We start from the raw sequence: 19,293 nt of genomic DNA, 5'->3' as shown, positions 1-19,293 counted from the left end.
CATCAGGAAGAAGCTACAGGAGCCTCAGGACTCACACTACCACATTCAGGAACAGTTACTACCCCTCAACTATTAGGCTCTTAAACAAAGGGAATAACCACACTCATTTGCTCATCGATTGAGATGTTCCCGCAACCAATGATCTCACTTTAAGGACTCATTATCTCATTAATTATTGCTATTTACTTATATTTGCAATTGCACAGTTTGTTGTCTTCTGCACTCTGGTTGATCTTTCATTAATCTTGTTATAGTTACTATTCTATAGATTTGCTGAGTATTCCTGCAGGAAAATGAATCTCAGGGTTGTATATGATAACATATATGTTCTTTGGTAATAAAATTTACTTTGAACTTTGATTTGCTTTGAATTTTGATTTACTTTGAATACATGCAAAAATGAATTTCAAGGTAGTATAGAATCTCAAGGCAGTAGAACAGAGGGATCTAGGAATAATGGTGCATAGTTCCCTGAAGGTGGAATCTCACGTGGATAGGGTGGTGAAAAAAGCTTTTGGTAGGCTGGCCTTTATAAATCAGAGCATTGAGTATAGGAATTGGGACGTAATGTTGAAATTGTATAAGGCATTAGTAATGCCAAATTTGGAGTATTGTGTATAGTTTTGGTCACCGAATTATAGGAAAGATGTCAATAAAATTGAGAAAGTACAGAGGCGATTTACTAAAATGTTGCCTGGGTTTCATCTAAGTTACAGAGAAAGGTTGAACAAGACAGGTCTTTATTCTGTGGCATGTAGAAGGTTGAGGGAGGACTTGATACAGGTATTTAAAATTATGAGGGAGATAGAGTTGATGTGGATAGGCTTTTTCCATTGAGAATGGGGGAGATTCAAGCAAGAGGACATGAGTTGAGAGTTAAAGGGCAAAAGTTTAGGAGTAACATGAGGGGGAACTTCTTTACTCAGAGAGTGGTAGCTGTGTGGGACGAGCTTCCAGCAGAAGTGGTTGAGGCAGGTTCGATGTTGTCTTTTAAAGTTAAATTGGATAGATATATGGATAGGAAAGGAATGGAGGGTTATGGGCTGAGTGCAGGTCGGTGGGACTAGGTGAGAGTAAGAGCTCAGCACGGACTAGAAGGGCCAAGATGGCCTGTTTCCGTGCTGTAATTGTTATATGGTTATATGGTGACATATGAAATGCACTTTGACTTTGATTGTACCTTGACAATGATGTTCTCTCCTTGGCCGGTTCAGAATGAAAAATCAAATGAAACACCTTATACACATTTGAAAATTACCCTGCATTTATTGACTTGTGTAACCAGCCTTGCTGAGAAATGACTTCTTCATCTTAGTTGCTGGTTTGATCATTGCTGTAAAGGGAAACAATAGCAAAGAACTAAAGAAAGCTCAGCAGATTAAAAACAATACATGGTGTACGGTGTAAAGATCTTTTAATGGTCATCTTAGTCTGTTTAACTTAATATCAAAAGCAAATGTGTGGAAAATTAAAGCCCCAGATGCATAAATAGGAAATGCTGGAAGCATTCAGGCAGCATCTGTGGAAAAAGAATCTGAGTTAATGTTTCAGGGAGAAGACTTTCTATCTCCAACCTCAAAATTTAACAGTTTTGCCTTCCACAATGCTGTCTCACCTGCTGAATATTTCCAACATTGTTTCTACTCCTGAATTTGCAGTGTTTTGACTTTTCAAGGAAGACCCCAGGTTGCATTTCCAGTCCAGTAGTTGCTGCAGAAGACTTAGAGGTGTTCTCAGCTCCTTTTATAGATGTTTTTATAGATTCTACAACTTATGTAGATGAACATTGGAGATTATTCTGACTAGTTGCAGGGCCTGGTAATGGAAACAGCAATGCCCAGGGATGGAAAAGTCTACAGAAAGTTGTGGATACAGTCCAGAACATCACAGGCAAAGCCCTCCCCACCATTGAACATATTTACAACAACTGCTGCCACAAGAAAGCAGCATCCATCATCAAGGACTCCCACCACCAGGCCATGTTTTTTCTCACTACTGTACTACCAAAAGGAAAGGGGTTCTACACCACCAGACTCAGGAGCAGTTATTACCCCTCAATCATCAGGCTTCTGAACCAGGGTGGATAACTTCACTCACCTCAACTCTGAACTGAGTCCACAACTACAGACTCACTTTCAAGAACTCTACAACTTGTGTTCTCAGGATTATTTGTTTATCTTACTTATTTGTCTGTCCACTTATTTATTTTTATTTGCACAATTTGCCTTTATCTTCTTTGATGATCTTTGTTTATGTAGTTTTCATAAATCCTATTGTATTTTTTTCATTTTCCTGTAAATACCTGCAAGGAAAAAAAAATCTCAAGGTAGGATATGGTAATGAAATTTTAGGCATACAGATATATATTAAATACTGTAAAGGGCAAGATCCTTGACTCTTGATGAGCAGAGGAATCTTAGGGTCCTAATTCATAACTCCCAGAAAGTGGCGACAGAGGTGGATAGGGTGTTTATGAAGGCATATGGCATGCTTGCTTTTATTAATCAAGGCATTGAGTTCAAAAGTCAGGAAGTTGTTTTGCAGCTTTATAAAACTCTAGTTAGGCTGCACCTGGAGTACTGCATACAGTTCTGGTTGCCCCATTATAGGAAGGATGCCAAGGCTTTGTAGAGGGTGCAGAAGAAATGTTGCCTGCATTAGAGGGCATGTGCTATAACGAGAGGTTGGGCAAAGTTGGGTTGTTTTCTCTGGAACTGCAGAGGCTGAGGAGAAATCTGACAAAGGTTTATAAGATAATTAAATGTATAGATAGAGTAGACAGACAGGCAGTATAATTTAGTCAGGGCTGAAATGTCTAATAACAGAGGGCACGCATTTTAGGTTAGAGTGGGCAATTTCAAAGGAGATGTGAGGGGGAGGGTCATCGAAGTTCCCCCAGCCTCTGTGTGTGTGTGTGTTGATTGAGGTGATTAGCAGCAGGGACAGGGTGCGATCACCTCGGGTGCTGTTCGCGGAATCCTACCATTGAGGGCGTGCGTTGAACATAGATGGCTCTGCGAGCGGGGTGCCGGTGCCCGGCGTGGAGATCGGCGGCGCGCGCAGGTGGCGGGGTCGGCGGAGTTCGCCCCCCCGCCGAGGGAGGTTGTAATGCGCTCCCATTCCTCCAGGTGGCGGTGTCGGCGGGGTTCGGCTCCTGTAGCGGGAGGTTGTACTGAGCTCCTATTCCTCCAGGTGGCGGTGTCGGCGGAGTTCGGCCCCTGCCGAGGGAGGTTGTACTGAGCTCCCATTCCTCCAGGTGGCGGTGTCGGTGGAGTTCGGCCCCCGCCGAGGGAGGTTGTACTGAGCTCCCATTCCTCCAGGTGGCGGTGTCGGCGGGGTTCGGCTCCTGTAGCGGGAGGTTGTACTGAGCTCCTATTCCTCCAGGTGGTGGTGTCGGCGGGGTTCGGCTCCTGCCGAGGGAGGTTGTACTGAGCTCCTATTCCTCCAGGTGGCGGTGTCGGCGGGGTTCGGCTCCTGTAGCGGGAGGTTGTACTGAGCTCCTATTCCTCCAGGTGGTGGTGTCGGCGGGGTTCGGCTCCTGCCGAGGGAGGTTGTACTGAGCTCCTATTCCTCCAGGTGGCGGTGTCGGCGGGGTTCGGCTCCTGCAGCGGGAGGTTGCGCTGAACTCAGGTTCCCCCAGGCGGCGGTGGGGAGCGAGGAGCTCAGAGTAAACTCGCCATTCTATTATTTAAATGTGGCGGCGCCGAAATAAACACTTAAATGCCAAAATTTACCCACTTGAAGGCACAGTGGAGGAACTTTGAAATAGATTAGTGTCTGGCTTCAATATAAATAATTAATTACAGACCCGAAGGAAAATTCCCAGGTTAAAACGGACGAAGGGTCTCGGCTCGAAACCTTGACTATTTGCCTCTATTAGCGCTGCTTGACCCGCTGAGATTCTCCAATATTCCCAATATCAAGAATACATCAACATTCTCAATGCTTTTCTAAGCTATGGTGATAGAGTTAGTTGTCGGCCGCGTGGCCTAATGGATAAGGCGTCTGACTTCGGATCAGAAGATTGCAGGTTCGAGTCCTGCCGCGGTCGCTTTTTACTTTGCTGTTCTAAGAGCCCAATCAAGCTTTCGCTGGATTTACTTTTATTGTTTTTTCACTTCCCCTAAATTTTGGACTTTTTCATAACACTACATGGAGGAGACAACGTTCCCAGATTTACAAATAAATGACTTGTGAAAAAAAGGTGTTCTTTCCATAGGGACCATGAAGTCCTCCAGACAAATTCCCCAAAGGAATTAGGACTTTGAATGGAAGGAATGGTCAAAATGTACTTTCTTGTTGTAGTGAAAAAATAATTACTTAGATATAGAGCAGCACACACAAAATGCAGGAAGAACTCAGTAGGTCAGGCAGCATCTGTTGAACTGAATAAATGGTTAACGTCTCAGGCCGAGAGTCTAGGAGTTGTATACACTTTCAGTACACTGCATCTATAATCAACCATCACGTGTATCTATCAAAACGCCACTTGCATGCATTTTTCCATGTGACTTTATGCCCTGTTCATTCAAGTACATGTCAACACACCTGTTGAATGCTTTTTTCTCTGTACACTTACATCTCCTTTGGAAGCTAGTTCCAGATTCTCGCTACTCTTAACCCCTAAAGTGCCCTTTAAATCTCCTCCCCTTTTCCTTAAACCTATGCGCTTTAATCTTGGACACCCCTACCATGGGTAGCAGACTCTGTCGATCCATGCTAAATGATGTCTCACATAATCTGAAATAGCTCTGTCTTAAAAAGCTCTCTCAGCTTAGTCTCCAAAGAAAAAAAACCCTAGCCTATCCAATCTCTCCAGATAACTCAGGCCATCAAATCCCTCAATAATACACGAATAGTTATAAGATTTGCAATATGACTGTAAAGATAGCAATAGGCTAGTTAGCTGGATATAAGAATGGCAAATGGAATTCAAAGCAGAGAGTGATACAATGACACAAAATACTCTGCCGATGCTGGGGTCAAAGCAACACTCACAACACCCCGGAGGAACTCAGCAGGTCGGGCAGCATCCGTGGAAACGATCAGTCAACGTTTCGGGCCGGAATCCTTCGTCAGGACTGAAGAGGGAAGGGGCAGAGGCCCTATAAAGAAGGTGAGGGGAGGGTGGGAAGGAGAAGGCTGGTAGGTTCCAGGTGAAAAACCAGTAAGGGGTAAGATAAAGGGGTGGGGGAGGGGAGGCAGGGAGGTGATAGGCAGGAAAGGTGAAGAAAGAATAGGGGAAAACACAATGGGTAGTAGAAGGAGGCGGAACCATGAGGGAGGTGATAGGCAGCTGGGGGAGGGAGCAGAGTGACATAGGAATAGGGGAAGAAAGGGGGAGGGAATTACCGGAAGTTGGAGAATTCTATGTTCATACCAAGGGGCTGGAGACTACCTAGACGGTATATGAGATGTTGCTCCTCCAACCTGAGTTTAGCCTCATCATGGCTGTAGAGGAGGCCATGTATGGACATAGCTGAATGGGAATGGGAAGCAGAATTGAAGTGGGTGGCTACCGGGAGATCCTGTCTGTTGTGGCGAACGGAGCGGAGGTTCTCGATGAAGCAGTCCCCCAATCTGCGTCGGGTTTCACCGATGTAGAGGAGGCCGCACCGGGAGCACCGGATGCAACAGATGACCAAACGGCTGCTCTCTGACACCTCCTCTTACTTACCCCTGGAACAGGACCCCACGAAAAAACATCAGACCATTGTCTCCCGTACCATCACCACCATTATCAACTCCAGGGACCTTCCATCTTCAGCTGCTAAACTCGTAATTCCCACACCCCGTACCGCTCGGTTCTACCTCCTCCCCAAGATCCACAAGCCTGACTGTCCCGGTAGACCCATAGTTTCTACCTGCTCCTGTCCCACCAAACATGTATCTGCCTACCTGGACTCCATTTTGTCACTCATAGTTCAGTCCCTCCCCACCTACATCCGGGATACATCCCATGCCCTCCACCACTTCAATAACTTCCAGTTCCCCAGTCCCGACGACTTCATTTTCACTATGGATGTCCAATCCTTATACACCTCCATTCCCCATCAAGAAGGCCTCAAAGCCCTCTGCTACTTTTTGGACAATAGACCTCACCAGTTCCCCACCACCACTACCCTCCTCCGGTTGGCGGAACTGGTACTCACACTTCAAACTTCTCTTTTGGCTCTTCCCACTTTCTTCAGACTAAGGGTGTAGCTATGGGAACTCGCACAGGCCCCAACTATGCCTGCCTCTTCATTGGTTATGTGGAACAGTCTGTGCTCCAAACCTATTCTAGTACTGCTCCCCAACTTTTCCTTCGGTACATTGACGACTACATTAGTGCTGCTTCCTGAACCCATGCTGAGCTTGTCAATTTCATCAACTTTACTTCTAACTTCCACCCAGCCCTCAAATTCACTTGGTCTATCTCGGACACTTCTCTCTGCTTTCTCAATCTCTCGGTCTCCATCTCTGGAGACAGACTGTCCACTGACATCTTCTACAAGCCCATTGACTCTCATAACTACCTCGACTATACCTCTTCCCACTCCGCCACATGCAAAAATGCCATTCCCTATTCCCAGTTCCTCCGTCTCTGCCGCATCTGCTTCCAGGACATCTCAAAGTCCTCTTTCTTTAAGGATCATGGTTTCCCTCCTGTCGTCATCAATGATGCCCTCACCTGCATCTCCTCCATTTCCCGCACTTCGGCCCTCACCCCATCCTCCTGCCACCACAACAGGGACAGAGTTCCCCTTGTCCTCACCTACCACCCCACCAGCCTCCGGATCCAGCACATTATCCTCCGCAACTTCCGCCACTTCAACAGGACCCCACCACTAAGCACATCTTTCCCTCTCCACCCTTCTCCGTTTTCCACAAGGATCGGTCCCTCCGCGAATCCCCACGGATCTCCCCACGGATCTCCCACCCGGCACTTATCCCTGTAAGCGTAAGTGCTACACCTGTCCCTACACCTCCTCTCTTGCCACCACTCAGGGCCCCAAGCAGTCCTTCCAGGTGAGGCAACACTTCACTTGTGAGTCTGTTGGGGTCATCTATTGCATCCGGTGCTCCCGGTGCGGCCTCCTCTACATCGGTGAAACCCGACGCAGATTGGGGGACCACTTCGTCGAGCACCTCCGCTCCATCTGCCACAACACACAGGATCTCCTGGTAGCCACCCACTTCAACTCTGCTTCCCATTCCCATTCGGATATGTCCATACATGGCCTCCTCTACTGCCATGATGAGGCTAAACTCAGGTTGGAGGAGCAATACCTCATATACCATCCAGGTAGTCTTCAGCCCCTTGGTATGAACATAGAATTCTCCAACTTCCGGTAATTCCCTCCCCCTTCCTTCCCCTATCCCTATTTCACTCTGCCCCCTCCACCAGCTGCTTATCACCTCCATCACGGTTCTGCCTCTTTCTACTACCCATTGTGTTTTCCCCTATTCCTTCTTCACCTTTCCTGCCTATCACCTCCCTGCCTCCCCTCCCCCACCCCTTTATCTTTCCCCTTACTGGTTTTTCACCTGGAACCTACCAGCCTTCTCCTTCCCACCCTCCCCCCCCACCTTCTTTATAGGGCCTCTGCCCCTTCCCTCTTCAGTCCTGACGAAGGGTTCCGGCCCGAAACGTTGACCGATCTTTTCCATGGATGCTGCCCGACCTGCTGAATTCCTCCAGCGTGTTGTGAGTGATACCGTGATGCATTTGGAGAAGATAAATAATAAATACAGTACTGTGATATTATGAAAAGTGCAGGAACAGAGTGATCTTGGAATTCATTTTAAATTAATAATTTCTAACTACAGCAAGTAACATAAAAGTAGCGGGATCATGCTAAAACTGTACAAAATACCTACTGGGCCATGGGCGGTATGCTCCAGAGTCTAGATCTGAAAGGTCTACATAGAGTGAAGGTAGAGAGGGTGTTTCCTATAGTGGGAGAGTCTAGGACCAGAGAGCACAGCCTCACAATAAAAGACCTCCTTTTAGAACAGAGATTGAGGAATTTCTTTAGCCTGAGGGTGGTGAATCTGTGGAATTCATTGCTACAGACTGCTGAGAGGGTCAAGTCATTGGGTATATTTAAAGTGGAGATTGGTGGGTTCTTGATTAGTAAGACTGTCAAAGGCTATCGGGAGAAGGCAGGAGAATGGGGTTGAAGGGTATAATAAATCAACCATATCAGGTTAATCACAAAGCTGGTCAGCTGCAAAACACTACTGGACATCGTAACTGGTTGACAGGAAAAAACAAGCTTACCACAGCAAGGATGGGGCCAAATAGCCGTTATCATTAAATTACATCGAAAGAGAACAATCTGTTTACTTTACTGATTTTTATACTTCATTGATACCACGTGTACTAACTCAATTACTATTGCCATCTGTCAGATCACTCACTGAATACGTCAATAATCTTTACCAGAAACATGGGGTTTGAGATACTTTCCTTCAAATTTGCTGACAATTAATTAACTGAATAGCCCATAGTTCACCCTTAAAGATCTTTAAAGGCTGTCATTTTAAATTTGTGGACCTTCACCCCCTTGTGGTTCAAAGTTAGGGGCTGTAGAATCTTAAATAAAATATACATTGTTGCACCTTACCAAATTTTATTCCTGTATAAAATCTATCTAGTAACCAGATTCAATGGACCAAATGGCCTAATTCTGCTCCTATGCCTTATGGTCTTATGGTATTTTGTAACAAATTTGGTGACTCAGAAATATGTAAAAGCACAAAGAAGGTACAGAGGGGATATCAGACCTTGCTGCTGCTAGTTGGTAGAATTTTAGTTATGAGCTTGGACTGTTAATCCCTCTGGTATGAAAGAGACTGGAAGAGATTAAAGTGAAAGTTGAAAATACTGCACACTCAGGACATCTTAAATAAAAATATAAAATGCTGGAAACTCAGCAAGTGAGGCAGCGAAGTTGACATTTCAGGTCCAGGAACTGGGAAAGTGAGAAAGCAAGTGACGGAGAAGGTGGAGGTAAGGGGAAGGAAAAGACAAAGAGAATATCGTCATTAAAGTGAGATCTTTGAGTCACTGCGGCAGTCTGAGCAGTTAATTCTTCCTTGTCTGTGCTACATGCTGCTGAGAGCAGGACTGTGGGACAACCCCAGCAGACCAGGTTATGCTAATGGAGAAAGGAATTACCCAAAGTTAAAGAATTTGATACTGAGTCCAGAAGGCTGTCACATCCCTGATGGAAGATGTGTCAAAGCCAAAGGCCTTCCTTGTCCTATCCTCTAAACTTGAGGTCTTATGAAACTCCTCAACCTGTTCCAAACGCCTGTCAGTACTTGCTTGTCATTCTTCATTTGCTGAGGTCCAAAACTCCAGTTGCCTCTCTAAACTTCTCTGTCCCTACCTTTCCTTCCTTTAAAGCAATCTTATAGACTTGGCCTGATGAAGGGTCTCAGCACAGAACATTGACTGTTTATTCCTCTCCATAGATTCTGCCAGAACTGCTGAGTTCCTCCAGCATTTTATGTGTGTTACTCTGGATTTCTAGCATTTGCAGAATCTCTTGTGTTTAATCTGTAAGATTTGTTTAACTAAGCTTCATCATCATTGCTAAAATCGCCTTATCAAATGTCTTGTGATATAACACTCACGTGAAGCCATTTAACTATACACTGGCCACTTGATAATGTATACCTATACACCTGCTCGTTAATGCAAATATCTAATCAGCCAATCATGTGGCAGCAGCTCTACGCATAAAAGCATGCAGATGTGTTCAAGAGGTTCAGTTGTTCAAACCAAACATCAGAATGGGAAATAAACGTGATCTAAGTGACTTTGACTGTGGAATGATTGTTTGTGCCAAGAGGGCAGATTTGAGTATCTCAGAAACTGCTGATCATCTGGGAATTTCATGCACAATAACCTCTAGAGTTTACAGAGAATGGCGTGAAAAAACATTAAAAAAATATTCAGTGAACAGCAGTTCTGTGGGTGAAAATGCCTTGTTAGTGAGAAGTTAGAGGAGAATAGCCAGACTAGTTCAAGCTAACAGGAAGGTGACAGTAACTCAGATAATCATGCATTACAACAGTGGCGTGCAGAAGAGCATCTCTGAATACATAACACATCGAACCTTGAAGTGGATGGACCACAGCAGCAGAAAACCATGAACATACATTGAGTTGCCACTTTATTAGGGTACGGGAGAGTGGCCACTGACTATATTTTAGTAGCTGTCGTCTATCAGCAAACATTTTCTGACATATAAAAGTATGATTGGAATAGGTAATTATCTCAGAGCCAAGAGAAACTTGGTCAAGACTGTCTGAAATATTGCAAACAGAGTTCAGAGGCATAAATTGCATTGGCCTTGGATGCAAGTAGTTCACCATCCATATTATTTCTAAAGTAAAATAATCAGAGACAGTCTGGTTTCCGCTGTGCTGTTAGTGTTTTTTTTTATTTCTCCATTACCTCGCATAACATAAGTAGAATCTGAAAGAAACCTTGCATAGACTGCATTATTCCCGTAAGCAACATCAGAGTCACTTCTCACCAAAAGCTTTTTAGTATGGATTGCTCTTTATCAGGAATAACCCCACAGAAGTCATGCTACTGCAGTATTGTAGTATACTGTCTGAGTATAGCTTCTGCAGTATACTACAATACTGAAGTAGTATAGCCTCCACAGTATACTACAGCAGTGTAACTTATGTACTGCGATTGTAGTTGCAGAGATGTATTTCAAAGACAGAAGAATAACAAAATGAAGCATTCAAATTACTAGAACATTTTGTAAGATGAAATGCTTCTGAAATTCCTTCAAAAAGGTACAAAAGATCATGGAGACTGGATATTAATCAGCAGGTGCAAGATGTGAAAACCAAACAAACTGTAGATGTTGCAAATCTGAAAATGCTGGAAAAGTGTTTTGCAGGTAGGAAAGACTTAGAGCAGAGGTTCCCAATTTAGGATCCACTGACCCCTTGCTTACTGGTGTTGGTTCATGATTTTAAAAAAGTTGGCAATGCCTGGTTTAGAGTGATAAGGGCCAAATGTAGACAAGTGGGACTAGCTTAGTTAGATAACTTGGTTGGAATGGATGAGATGGACCAAAAGTCCTTTTTACCATGCTGTGTAGCACCATGACTTTGTGACAGGTCAGTTGGCATACATGGAAAGAGGAACAATAGTGGTTCCATTTAGAGACACCATCCGTATCCTGAAGAAGTTTCTTCATCTTCAACTATTACCTTCCCATGGACACCACCTGATCTGCTGAGATTTTTCAGCCTTTTCTGTTTTCACTGACAAAATAAGAATTTATGATGGAAAAGAAAATCACAAACAGTAGTTCCATTAGAAAAGAACAAGCCAACTAAAGATTGAACCCTAGTGGATTAAAGGAAATTAATTCCACTTCTGTCTAGTAGGATTGTTATATAACAGTGTCTGATGAGTTGGGGCTGTCCCATTCCATTTGCTTTCATGATGTTCTAAGGATTGCCGCAAGTGTCTTAATATTTTCAGAAGTTCCTTGTTCTCCTTCAGAAGTGATTCTTTCTTCAGCAGTGCCACCTTTTGCTCTTTTCTGGCAACATCTCTCTCCCTTTCCATGAAGGCCAACTCATTTTCCAAATCTTGTAACCTAAAGGTTATTATGAATCAATTAGTATTGTCAAACACTTTTCCCTTCTCCCCCACACCTCTCTCGTCTCTACAAATCCTCCCTTATCGACCTTCTACCATCCCACCTTCTCCTTCTCCTTCCTCTTGCATTGTAGGGTTAGATCCTGAATGAGACAAGTTTTTACGAGAGAGAAGTACAGCACCGAACCAGGCCCTTCAGTCCCTGCTGAAACCATTTAAACTGCCTTGCTGATGAAATTGTTATAGAAGTTCAATAAATATCGTACCTGATTTTATAAATTTGAACTGGTTGTAGGGATATACAACCATACTTACATTTTGATTCTGTGGGTACCTTCACCAGAATTTTAATATGCAAATCAAAAAATAAAAAACTGCAGATGCTAGAGATCTGAAATAAAAACAGAAAAAGCTGGGAATACTCATCAAGTCAGGCAGCACCTGTGGAGAGAGGAACAGTTAACTGTCCAGGTTTGAGACCCATCATCAGAACTGGGAAAGAGAGTAAATGGAGAAGGTGAAGGAGGGATGGAATGGACAAAGGGATTATCAGCGATAGAGTGGACCAAATGGATCAAATTATGCAACTTTGACTGTACAAATAGCAGGATTGATGAGCATGGCTGGACTACACCAATATGAAATAAAAAAAACAAGCCAAAATCTCATGTGGATGATGGACAAAAATGGGTAGTTCTCAAACAAGAAGAAAGTAAGAGTGAATTACTTAAAGTTAAAGGGCTCATAATCAGGAGTAGAAGGTCATGACCTGACCTGATGGTGATTGAAGTATCAGTTCTCAGATTTGCAATGGGTGTCATTGTAATGACACAGGAGGCCAGAGGCAAATAGGTTGCATTGGGAGTGTGATTGGGAAAAGTTTTGTGTGGCTTGGAAGTGCAGTGGTTAGCTCAATGCTTTATAGTGCAGGCAACCCGGGTTCAATTCCCACGACTGAAAATTGTAAAGAGTTTGTATGTTCTCCCTGTGATTGCGTCAGTTTCCTCCGGGTGCTCTGGTTTCCTCCCATAGTGCAAAGGCGTACCGGTTGGTAGGTTAACTGGTTGTTGTAAGTTGTTCCATTTGCAACTTCCTTTGCAACTTAAAACTAACTCATTCTCTATTTTTCCTGGTGCCAAATAAGGGTCTCAGATCTGAATCGTTAACGCTTTCTCTTTCTTGAGATTCCATCGTTGTACTATGAAGTCCTTTTACCGTAGTAAGTACTCTCTCTTCATGTCTCCCAGGGCTCTTTTGAGAGTAAGTGCCTCCTCCATGTAGCCCTTCTGTAGCTCTTGTTCAAGTGTTTGTACTTGTTTCCAAAGCTTGTCTCTCTTAATACCATTATCCCGTTTCTCTGTGAACACATGCAAGCGTAAGTCTTTGCAATGATGCCTAGCCAGTTCAACAGTAGACGATTATAATCTTCTGTGGCTATGGAAGTAGACAAAATATGTAACCAGAATTAAAATGAATGTGATAAGAAATACAATCTGTGGCCACTTCATTAGGTATCTCCTGCTGTAGCCCATCCACTTCAAGGTTCGACAATGTGTGCATTCTCCTCTGACCTCTCTCATTAACAAGGTGATTTTGCCTACAGAACTTCCACACACTGGATGATTTGTGCTTTTTGTTTCTCCACCATCCTCTGTAAACTCTAGAGACATTTGTGCAAAAACCTCCCAGGAGATCAGCAGTTTCTGAGATACTCAAATCACCTGTCTGGCATGAGTAATCATTCCAAGGCCAAAGTCACTTAGATCACATTTCTTCCCTATTCTGGTGTTTGGTTTGAACAACAACTGAACCTCTTGACCATGCCCGCATACTTTTATGCATTGAGTTGCTGCTACATGATTATGTCATGTGCTGCAATCCTTTGTTTAATCCTACCGTCTTTAGGAATTCTTTTTTTCACTTATTGGAATTTGCATTCTTCAAGCAATAAGTATTGATTTTAAGCACACGTTAAGGATTTGAGATAATCTAGGCCGATACACCCCTGAAGTGTGGAGAGAGTGCTACAGTAACAGAACACTATTTTTTTGCCTGAAATCCAACAACTCTGATTCCGGTGATTAGGTGGATATTAGCATTGCCAGTAAATTATGCAACAAAGAGCAGGGATATATTCTGAGTAATATGCCTCCCACAGTAAACTATCAAAAACAGATTAATTGATCATTTACTTCATTGCTGTACAGAGCACCTTGCTGTGTACAAAATGGCTCCTGTACCTCCTTACATAATTCCATTCACTGATTCATTATCCATTCAGTGTTTTGGGAGATATAGTGTTCTACATTCATACTAATAAAGTCAATAAGCTTGTCTTTCTTATTCCCCCAGCTCTAAAAAAAACAAATATAACTTTACAAATCTCATCATCCTGTTTCTTTACTGTCTTAACTTTACTATATTAAAAGTAACACTCAAGACATCGTCCTTTAGTTCAGCTTCAGATTTTAGAACTCCCCCCCCCCACCTTTTCATTTCCACTATAACTTACAGTCAAAAAAAAGTTGTGACTGTCCTCTTCACACCTCCAAGAACCCTGATGGCAATTTTTCAAACTATCCATGATTTCATTGGAGCCAATTAACAGGATTGATTTCTGGAATAAACACTACTAGAAGACGGGGCTTAGAAGAAGGAAAGGTAGTCTCATTGAGATATGCAAGGATATAAGAGGGATGTGGAGAGAATGTTTCCTCAGGATGTTAAATATACAAGTAAGACACATCACTTCAGGGTAAGTACTCGGCTATTTAATGCTGACATGAGGAAAATGTCTTTACTGAGGACTGTAAATCTTTGGACATCCCTACTTCAAATGGTTGTGAATATTCAGTGTTTGAGTACATTCAAGATAGATCTTTCGGCAATAGGGAATTCAGGGGGATGAGGGAACGGGTGGACTTGTTCAGCTGTGGTTTTATTGAATTACCCAATTCAAGCTGGGACATGGGCTGCTGCTATCTCCTGTTTCATAGCCTGCTGGTTATGCTTCTATTAGTTAACGATGTTACCACTTCGAAAAGTGCCCAGCCACCCAGAGTAAATACTACTTGCCAAAAATATGGTGGTACTGCTAATCATACATGTAACATAACCTTCTGTCATTATCAGATTGGGCAGCTTGTTCTAATTGATATTAATAACCCAATCAATACGATTATAAATACTTAGTCACCATCATAATGTGGTTATGGGAACTTGCACGGTTCTATTGCCATCTATTTAAATTCACTGATGACGATGACACCACTGCTGTTGACTGAATCATGGGTGGTGATGAATGAGAGTACAGAGATGAGATGGAGCACCTGGTTGAATGGTGTTTTAATAATAAGGTCATGTTTATCGTCAACAAAACTGAATCATTGACTTTGAAAGGGGAAGTTAAGAGAGCACCGCTTTCACTGGTGGGTCGGAAATGGGGAGAGTTAGCAACTTCAAATTTCTCGGCCTTAACATCTCGAATGAGCTGCCCTGAGCCCAGCATAGAGATACAATCATGTGCTTCTGCTTTCTCAGAAGCTTAGGGAGATGTGGCATGCCACCAAATTATCTAACAAACCTCTAGAGGTGCTTTATTGAAAGTATCCTAGCTGGTTACTATATCATAGCCTGGTACAGCATTTCCAATGCACAGGAATGCAAGAAGCTGCAGAGAGGAATGATCATAGCCCAGTCTGTTTTGTGTAGGACTTTCCCCATCCTGATGGCATCCAAATAAGATGCTGCATCAAGAAAGTGGGATCTATCGTCAAGGATTCCTGCCATCCTGGTCAAGCCTTTTTCTTGCTGCTACAGTTAGGCATGAGGTATAGAAACCTGAAGTCCCACACCATCAGGGTCATAGGCAACCATATGTGCTTTCCAGAACGTCCAGCAGGTTCTTGAACTGACCTGCACAATCCTAATCCTGCCTCAGCAACAGAACACTGTGGTCTTTCTCTTGCACTACCATGGATTCATCTAATTGAGTATTTTTTCACTAATGTCTTGTTTTGCACAGTCTTTTTGTGAAGTGTCTTGTATAATCTGCAAAACTTAATGGGTCCACAGCCTTCCAAGTAGAAGCATTTTTATCATATGCTCAACCAAATCAAAAGACAAAATGAAAGTCATTCTAAAGACTATTTGGATGTGAGGCATTAGCTGAGGTGGTCAGCTCAGCACTCCTTCAACGTGAGCCTGTGGTGTAACATTTTAGCAGCCTCAATTTAATTTGCAACTTATATTTCACTGGTGAGACATTAAGATGAAGAAAGATGGGAATCAAATGTTTTAATTTGTGTATTAAAGTATAAAAAATAACTTCTAGATTCTACCAAGTTTGAATTCAGATTCAGGTTTGTTTGGAAGTGAACTGAGTTTTGACAACCTCGGAACATTCAACAATGGTTGTTGATGTGGTTTCTATTGCAATGTAGGAATATTACAGCCAATTTACATACTGTCAAGTCAAATTTATTGCTATATACACAAGATTCAGAGAACAAACAGAATGGAGCCAGGTGTCTAGTGGTACGTTGCAAGATTTGGCATGGGGGGGGGCCTATGTTTTTTGTCAATTATACACAAGGAGTGCCTCAGAGCAGAGCAGTTAGCGTGGCGCAATTACAGAGTTCAGGGTTCAATTCCAGTGTCACCTGTAATAAGGAGTCTGTACGTTACATCCTCCCCATGGAATGCATGTGTTTACTCCGGGTCCTCTGGTTTCCTCCCACAGTCCAAAGACACACCGGATAGGTTAGTAGGGATCCTGTGATTAGGCAAGGGTTAAATTGGGGGTTGCAGGGCGGTGTGGCTCGAAGGGCTGGAAGGGCCTACTCCACATTGTATCTCCAAATAAAATAAACTAACTTGGATGTGAATTGACAAGGTTTGATCAGTAAGTTTGTAGATGACACAAAATTAGGAGGTGGTCTTGACAATGCAGGAGGGTATCATAGAGTACAAGGGAATCTTGATCAGTTAGGGAAGTGGGCTGAGGAATGGCAAGTGGATTTCAACACAGGGAGTTCATAGGTTAATTGGTCACGTGGGTGCAATTGGGCAGTGTGGGCTCATTGGGCCAGAAGGGCCTGTTATCATGCTATGTCTCTAAATAAAAATAATTTTTAAAAACCTGCTTACAGGGCCTCTGATGAAATAGGTTTTATTGCCAACATACTCTGTTATTCACTTCAATAGATGTTGTCTGACCTGCTGAGTTCCTTCGGTGTTTTTTGTGTGTGTGTGTGTGTTCCAAGCATGCCCTGTAAAGGCCCTAAAGGCCACATTGACAGCACTTGTATCCCTGCATTTGCAACCTGGAGTAAAAAAATCACATCAATCTTCTAACCCTAGGGCTTCCATATTCTGTGCTACTAACAGGGCCATCCCAGTCCAATGAAATTTTATATTGGACTTTACCAAATTCTTTTGTTTATTTAAAGATCAGTTTGAAAGAATATTCTCATATTTCTATCAATACCGACATCTGTTCAGGTGATAGAAATTTGCTCTTACAGAATTCAGAGATCACTACCTAACATTCTAAGGTTTGGAATAAAATTCACATTCATGGAATTTATGAGAAAATAAGTAAATAAATTGCTGGCTGGTGGTGCAGTGACATCAGTGCCGGACTCCAGAGCGAAGGTTCCCGAGTTCGAACCCAGTCGGGCCGCTCCCGGGTACGCTTTCCATCCGTGCCGGGCTGAGTGTCGAGCTTGCAACTCGGCCTCGTAAAAAAAAAATCTGCGCTGTGAGAAGGATGTGGGGGACCACTCACAGAATCTTTCCTCCAAGATAACCACTTGAAAAAGTGGTCGCCGAGGCTCTGGTAGAGTATGGCACACACGAAAAAAAGTAAATAAATTAACAGAAAAGTTAAGTTTTTCAAGTTGCATTTTTAGTGTTGGTAGAGTTTTGCTTTATGAAAAACTTGTGATATTGACCATTTGCTATGAATACAAACCCCAGTAATGCAGGGATTACTTGTTCATATTATATCAAAGAAACAAATTAATGCTTTGTTTAGGTGTGTATATGCAGCTTGGTGGGGAAACCGTCCTCGGCCTGCAGTTAGCTGGACTGCACTCTGAAGTCCATAGGACTTCGCAGCTTTGATTCAACAGACTCCAGAACAAATCCTTGAGGTGGGGAAGTCATGTATGACAAATCTGACTGAGTTTTTTAAAGGAGAAGATTTTTTAAATTTAGATATACAGAATGGTTACAACCCCTTCTGACCTAATGAGCCCATGATGCGTAATTACACCAATGTGATAAGCTAACCTACTAACCTTTATGCCTTTGAAAGATGGGAGGAAAGCAGAGCACCTGCAGGAAACCCACGCAGTCATGGAGAAAACGTATAAACTCCTTACAGACAGTAGCAGAATTGAACCCAGGTCACTTGTGCTGTAATAGCATTATGCCAGAGGTTCCCAACCATTTTATACCATGGACCCCTACCATTAACTGAGGGGTCCTTGGACCCAGGTTGGGAACCCCAGCATTATGCTAACCACTACATTACATGATGATGGATGGGTGAGATCAGTGGATGTATAGTAAAACATTCAGTAAGGTCCCTCATGGTAAGCTGATGCAAAGGATTAAGGCATGTGGGACTTAGTAGATTGGATTCAAAACTGGAAGACAAAATTGGTGGACAAGCTGCACTGCTTGCATGTGTGTGTGTTTGTCTGCGGCTGCTAGGAACAGCACCATCAATTTGCAGGATTTGTCACTCAAGGTCTTGGGCTATAATTTTTTTGTGTGATTGTATGTTTACTTGCTATCTTGAACATACTGTGTTGTGTCTGGTACTGCATTATGCCTTGTATGTTTTGCACCTTGCTTGACCCCAGAGGAACGTTGTTTCGTTTGGCTATATTCATGTATGGTTGAATGATACTAAACTTGAATTTGAACTTGGCGGGTGTTAAACTGAACCAAGATCTGTGACTAATGGTGTTCCACAACGATCAGTGCTGTGACCTCCTTTGTTTGTAATACATGTAAATGATTTGGATAAAAATGTAGGTCGGCTGTTTAGTTAAGTTTGCAGTCAACATGAAAATGGACAGTGAGGAAAGTTGTAAAATTATATAGCAGGATATAGATCAAAGCTCAAAGTAAATTTTATTAACAAAGTACGTATATGTCACCATGTACAACCCTGAGATTCACTTCAACAAGATCAGTCACAAATATGATTGGAGAAATAGTCAGTGGCGTTTAATGCATTGGACAAGTGTGAGGTGTAGCATTGTGTGAAAGTGGAAAGTATACAGAAAATGGCAGGACTCTAAGGAGCATTGATATATAGAAGGATCTTCGGTGCAAGTCAAGATCAAGATTAAAGTACATTTATTATCAAAGAATGGACAAATTAAACAACCTTAAGGTTTGCCTGCTTACAGACAGCCACAAAGCAAGAAACCCGAAATAACTCAATTAAAAAAAAGAAAGACCAACGCCCAGTGCACAGAGAAAGAGAAAAAAAAAGCACAAATCATGCAAACAATAGAAGCAAGCAACAGCATTCCAAACCAAATTGAGTCCATGGACCCAAATCACCAGAGCAACCAGAGTAGGCCCAAAGCCTTGGTCTCAGTTCATCATATAGTGGGGCAAGTTGCTGCGAAGCTCGCAGACAT

General features: G+C 42.9%; 1 non-coding gene across 1 annotated transcript; it reads left to right on the top strand.

Annotated features, from left to right (window-relative positions):
• The first annotated feature begins 3,978 nt into the window (after positions 1-3,978).
• On the top strand, positions 3,979-4,051 carry trnar-ucg (transfer RNA arginine (anticodon UCG)). The gene has a single exon. It is a non-coding gene; the product is annotated as a tRNA-Arg (tRNA).
• Positions 4,052-19,293: the final 15,242 nt, after the last annotated feature.

The sequence above is a fragment of the Mobula birostris genome, chromosome 14, assembly GCF_030028105.1.
Source record: "Mobula birostris isolate sMobBir1 chromosome 14, sMobBir1.hap1, whole genome shotgun sequence".
NCBI classification, from domain to species: domain Eukaryota; kingdom Metazoa; phylum Chordata; class Chondrichthyes; order Myliobatiformes; family Myliobatidae; genus Mobula; species Mobula birostris.
Note: the sequence above shows the minus strand (reverse complement) of the source record. Positions and strands in the feature narration are given on the sequence as shown.